Raw genomic sequence first — 6,188 nt, 5'->3', positions numbered from 1 at the left:
ATATAGATATATACATATGTATATATATGCATTTATATTCATATACATATATATGCATATATATATATATATATATATATATATATATATATATACATATATTTATATATGTATGTATATATATACATATGAATATATATGTATATACTGTATATTTATATACATATATATATATATATATGTATATATATTTATATACATACTGTATATATACATATATATGTATATATATTTATATACATATATATACATATATATATATATATATATATGTATATATATTTATATACATATATATACATATATATATGTATATATATCTATATACATATATATATATATATATATATATATATATATATATATACATTTGTATACATATGTATATATATATATATATATATATATATTTATATGCATATATATATATATATATATATATATATATATATATATATATATATAGATTTTGAAGTCAAAATGAAAATAGCTCTTTTATTTAATTTCATATATTTAGATAAAAAATAAGCTTAAGACAACAACAACAACAACAAAATGCAGCCGTTGCTAGTCTAGTTTCTAGTTTAAGAAATCCTTAATAAATAATTTTCATCAATAGACAAACATAATCACCTAAATTGGACAGTATAATTTTTCGATCCATTGCAGTTAATCAGTGACCAAGTGCGTATTTTAGCTCAGCGCCAATTAAAGAGTATATTCAAGTAATCTCCTAATCTACCTTTTACAATAAAGAGCAATTGTCTGGATGTATATATATATATATATATATATATATATATATATATACATATATATATATATACATATATATATATATATATATGCATATATACAAATTATTTATATCTATATATATATTATGTATATATATTTATATATATTATATATATTCATATATTGGTTGGAGCCCCTTGGCTTATAGCAATCTCCTTTTCCAACTAGGGTTGTAGCTTAGCAATTAATAATAATAACGATAATATATATATATATATATATATATATATATATATATATATATATATATATATATATACAGTATATGCATATTTTTTCCCTTTCCTTTATCTAAATATTTGGCCATCATTATTGACTAGTATAGTATATATATGCAACTCCACTATCTTACAAATCATGAACAAACAAAGTATCTACTTTATTCCATTTCAGGTAATTGGGCTCAATGGCGTCCACCAGCTTCATTGTCATTCTCCTCCTGGCTGTCATGACCTTGGCTGCGATCTGCGATGGCGCTGGGCCATGTCAACACAGGTATCGGTATAGACGGGACATCTCCTGCAGGGGAGCCGCCGGGGAGTTCAGAGGACCCAGGGGATTCAGAAACGGCTTCAGGAGACGGCCGCTGGGGCCGCAGATCTTCCAGGAAACCCGTAGGGGAAGGGGCTTCGGAGGTCGCAGGAGGCCCGATATATCCTTCATCGCCGGAGATCCTTTCGCATTCCCTGGGGCTGATATCTTCCCAAGTCCTCTAGTGATTTTGTAAAGGGTTGAAAGTTCCTTCTTTTAAGAGGCGATCCGGAGCGCCGTGGATGTCCTCAGGTGAAAATTGTGTAATGTCCAGAAGCTTGCGCATGGCGATGTTCCTCTTGCTCGTTTAACTCCGAGAAGCTATGAAGATAGAGTTGGGTGGATGTGTTTTGAGCGCATTTGACTTGTATTCCAGAAGTTAGGACACGAAGTTCGAGTGCTGTGCGCAGTTTTGCGGTATTTCTAGGAGCTATGAAGTGGAGTTAGACGTCTTTGGGCACGTTTTACTCCATTTCAAGAAGTTGCAACTTCAAGTTAGAAGGTATTTTTTGGGTCTCGTTTTATTCTATTGGTATAAGTCGGCATTTTGGGCTTACCTCTCTAAAGTGATTTGTAGTTATAACCAACGTTTATAGAATAAAGTATTCTATAGACCTTGGTTATAACATTTGCGGGAAATGGCCGTTCTTTTCACGTAAATCAAAGTCAAAGGCAGACTGCACAAGCAAGAAAGATCCTTGCCAATTGCCTTAGGACCCTAGAATATGCAAAAGAATTGATAAAGGATGATTTCGGTCATTGTCTTAGGGCCTTAGAATAAGAAAAATTGATAAAGATCTTCGGTGGGCCCTAGACTAAAAAAAGAATGATAAGAAGAGGAATTGATAAAGGAAGGTTTCGGTCATTGTCTTGGAGCCTAAGAATAAAAAAGAAGAATTGATAAAGGTCTTCGGTGGGCCTTAGACTAAAAAGAAAAAAAAATGATAAAAGGGTTTTTCAGTCATTGTTTGGAGCTCTAGAATAATAATAATAAGAAGAATTGATAAAGGAAGTTTCCGATTATTGTCTTGGAGTCCAAGAATAAAAAAGAAGAATTTAATAAAGGTGTTTGGTGGGCCCTAGACTGAAAAAAAAAAGAAGATTTGATAAAGGGAGCTTCTTATTATTGGCTTGATAAAGGAAGTTTTCGGTCATTGTCTTGGGATCCTGGAATTTAAAGAAGAAGAAGAAGAAGAAGAAGAAGATTTGATAAAGGGAGCTCTCTGTCATTGCCTTGAGGCCCTTAAATAAAAAAAAAGAGGAATTGATAAAGGAGGTTTCCGGTTGAGATTGTGGACAAAGAAATAGTTTTTTATTTTTGTAAATCAATAATCACCGATGTTTTACCCCTTTGTCTCACGAAGTGAATCTGCAAATCGAGAAGAAGAGTCGATAATGATTGTCTTCTCGAGTTTAATAATTAAAGATTATTTTTATTTTGATTACGATACTCTCTCGTCTCGTGTTCGACACGAATACAGAAGATCCTTTACTTAGAAAATTAATAGTTTCCAAAAAATCTGTTTGTAAGTCAAATTTTGTTTCATTCGGCCTAGGATAGGCCTAAATTGAACCACATGTTTATAATTTATTAATAGTTTCCAAAAAGCTGTTTGTAAGTCAAAATTTTGTTTCATTTGGACTAGGATAGGCCTAAATTGAACCGCATGTTTATAATTTATTAATAGTTTCCAAAAAGCTGTTTGTAAGTCAAAATTTTGTTTCATTTGGACTAGGATAGGCCTAAATTGAACCACATGTTTATAATTTATTAATAGTTTCCAAAAAAGCTGTTCGTAAGTCAAAATTTTGTTTTATTTGGACTAGGATAGGCCTAACCTGAACCCCATGTTTTTAATATCTATACTCCTTTTTTTATTGAGGCGAATTTGCACCGACTCGCAGTGATGACCTTTTAGCTCGGAAAAGTTTCCTGCTATCTGATTGGCTAGAATTATTTTGTCCGACCAATCAGCGAGCAGGAAACTTTCCCGAGCTAAAAGGGCATCCCCTGTGAGCCTGTGCAAATCTGCCTCGCTTAAAAAGAATTGACTATAGATAGAAAAGTCAACAAATAATCGGGTTTAATATGAAATATATATCAGGTTATTATAAATTCAGTTTTTCTTACTGTATTAAATTGTATAATATTGTTTTATTGTAGTATTTCTTCATCTTTGCTATTTTCAGTTGGATCTGTTTGTATCTCCGAGTGTTTGTAAGTCGATTGTCTGTAAATCGAATGTTTGTAAGTAGAATATTTGTAAGTCGATTGTCTGTAAGTTGAATGTCTGTAAGTCAAATGTTTGTAAGTAAGATGGTTGTAAGTCGGATGTTTGTACGTCAGATGTTTGTACATCGAATGTTTGTAAATCGAATGTTTGTAAGTTGATTGTCTGTAAGTCGAATGTTTGTAAAGTAAGCTGGTTTTAAGTCGAATGTTTGTAAGTCAATTGTCTGCAAGTCGAATGTTTGTAAAGTAAGATGGTTGTAAGTCGGATGTTTGTACGTCAGATGTTTGTACGTCGGATGTTTATAAGTCGAATGTTTGTAAGTCGATTGTCTGTAAGTCGAATGTTTGTAAGTAAGATGTTTATACGTCGGATGTTTATAAGTCGAATGTTTGTACGTCGATTGTCTGTAAGTCGAATGTTTGTAAGTAAGATGGTTGTAAGTCGGATGTTTGCAAGTCGAATGTTTTTACGTCGGATGTTTGTAAATCTGTAAGTCGGATGTTTGTAACTCGAATGTTTATAAGTTAAGGAACTTCTGTACCAGCTCACTACGAACATTTATCTACTGTAATTGATCTTCCTTTGTTCGTTCGAATAACAATGTTTCATTGAATATGTTAATAAAAAAGTGATTTTCCTTTGTTTTTTATTTTACTCTTACGCATATTGTAGTTTTTTATTTAACAAAGTGGTATTTGCTTCGTTATTATTAGCCAAGCTACAACCCTGGTTGGAAAAGCAAGATGCTATATACCCAAGGGCTCCAACAGGGAAAAATAGCCCAGTGAGGAAGGAAATAATTATCATTATTATCATTATTATTATCATTATTATTATTATTATTATTATTATTATTGTTATTATTATTATTATTATTAGCTAAGCTACAACCCTGGTTGGAAAAGCAAGATGCTATATACCCAAGGGCTCCAACAGGGAAAAATAGCCCAGTGAGGAAGGAAATAATTATCATTATTATCATTATTATTATCATTATTATTATTATTATTATTATTATTATTGTTATTATTATTATTATTATTAGCTAAGCTACAACCCTGGTTGGAAAAGCAAGATGCTATATACCCAAGGGCTCAAACAGGGAAAAATAGCCCAGTGAGGAAGGAAATAATTATCATTATTATCATTATTATTATCATTATTATTATTATTATTATTATTATTATTGTTATTATTATTATTATTATTAGCTAAGCTACAACCCTGGTTGGAAAAGCAAGATGCTATATACCCAAGGGCTCCAACAGGGAAAAATAGCCCAGTGAGGAAGGAAATAATTATCATTATTATCATTATTATTATCATTATTATTATTATTATTATTATTATTATTGTTATTATTATTATTATTATTAGCTAAGCTACAACCCTGGTTGGAAAAGCAAGATGCTATATACCCAAGGGCTCCAACAGGGAAAAATAGCCCAGTGAGGAAGGAAATAATAATAATAATAATAATAATAATAATAATAATAATAGTAATAATTGTTATTATTATTATTAATATTATTCTTATTATTGTTATTAGCTTAGCTACAACCATAGTTGGAAAATCAAAATGCTATAAGCCCAAGGGCTCCAACAGGGAAAAATAGCCCAGTGAGGAAAGAAAATAATAATATAATAATAATAATAACTATTATTATTATTATCATTATTATTATTATTATTACTAGCTACGCTACAACCCTACTTGGAAAAGCAAGATGCTACATGCCCAAGGGCTCCAACAGGGAAAAATAGCCCAGTGAGGAAAGGAAATAAGGAAATAAATAAACGATATGAGAAATAATGAACAATTAAAATAAAATATTTTGAAAAATAGCACTATAAAAAGCAATCTAAAATGTTTTAGTTCGAAACATTTTATCATAAAAGAACACAATGGTTATTTTAATGAAATAAAAGACGTACAAAAATAGGATACAAATAAAGTATTCAAGACATAACTATAAAATAGGCACTATGATCGAAACAATGATAATATGGGCTTTTGAATATATGGGAGTTTCTGGCAACTATCACCACGTCAGAGTTTTATACGTGTTTCATACACACACTTAGGCGAACGGGCTTGTGCATACGCATTCAAAAACACGGGCGTGCGCACACACATAATTTATATATATATGTATATATATATATACATTTATAGATAGATAGATTGATATTTATACACACACACGAACATATATATATATATATATATATATATATATATATATATATATATATATATATATATATATATCTGTTATTTTTCTTAAACTTCTCATGTAGTTTTTCCTTATTTCCTTTCCTCACTCGGCATTTTTCCCTGTTGGAGCCCTCGAGGCTTATAGCATCCTGTTTTTCCAACTAGGGTTGTGACTTAGTAAGTAGTAATAATAATAATAATAATAATAATAATAATAATAATAATAATACAAACTCAAACAAAACGGATGACAACCTTTTGTTATGGACAGTAAGGAGTCCCATTGACCAACCGAACATTTACTTCTTTTAAATTCAAGTAGGATCCTCGGTCAATCACATGACCGTCCCTTTCGCGAGCCACTAAGGATTCCTTCACTTTCCTACGTCTCAAGGATGTCCGAGTCA

At 30.7% G+C, this 6,188-nt stretch overlaps 1 long non-coding RNA gene across 1 annotated transcript in view; it reads left to right on the top strand.

The window, feature by feature from the left end:
• Positions 1-4,200, top strand: part of LOC137648781 (uncharacterized) — a 5,022-nt gene extending 822 nt beyond the window's left edge. The window contains exon 2 of the long non-coding RNA XR_011045702.1: positions 1,192-4,200. This is a non-coding gene — a long non-coding RNA (uncharacterized lncRNA). The remainder of the gene's footprint in view (positions 1-1,191) is intronic.
• Positions 4,201-6,188: the final 1,988 nt, after the last annotated feature.

The sequence above is a fragment of the Palaemon carinicauda genome, chromosome 10 (genome assembly GCF_036898095.1).
Source record: "Palaemon carinicauda isolate YSFRI2023 chromosome 10, ASM3689809v2, whole genome shotgun sequence".
In the NCBI taxonomy this organism is placed as follows: domain Eukaryota; kingdom Metazoa; phylum Arthropoda; class Malacostraca; order Decapoda; family Palaemonidae; genus Palaemon; species Palaemon carinicauda.
The sequence above is the reverse complement of the archived record's forward strand: the minus strand, read 5'-3'. Positions and strand labels throughout refer to the sequence as shown.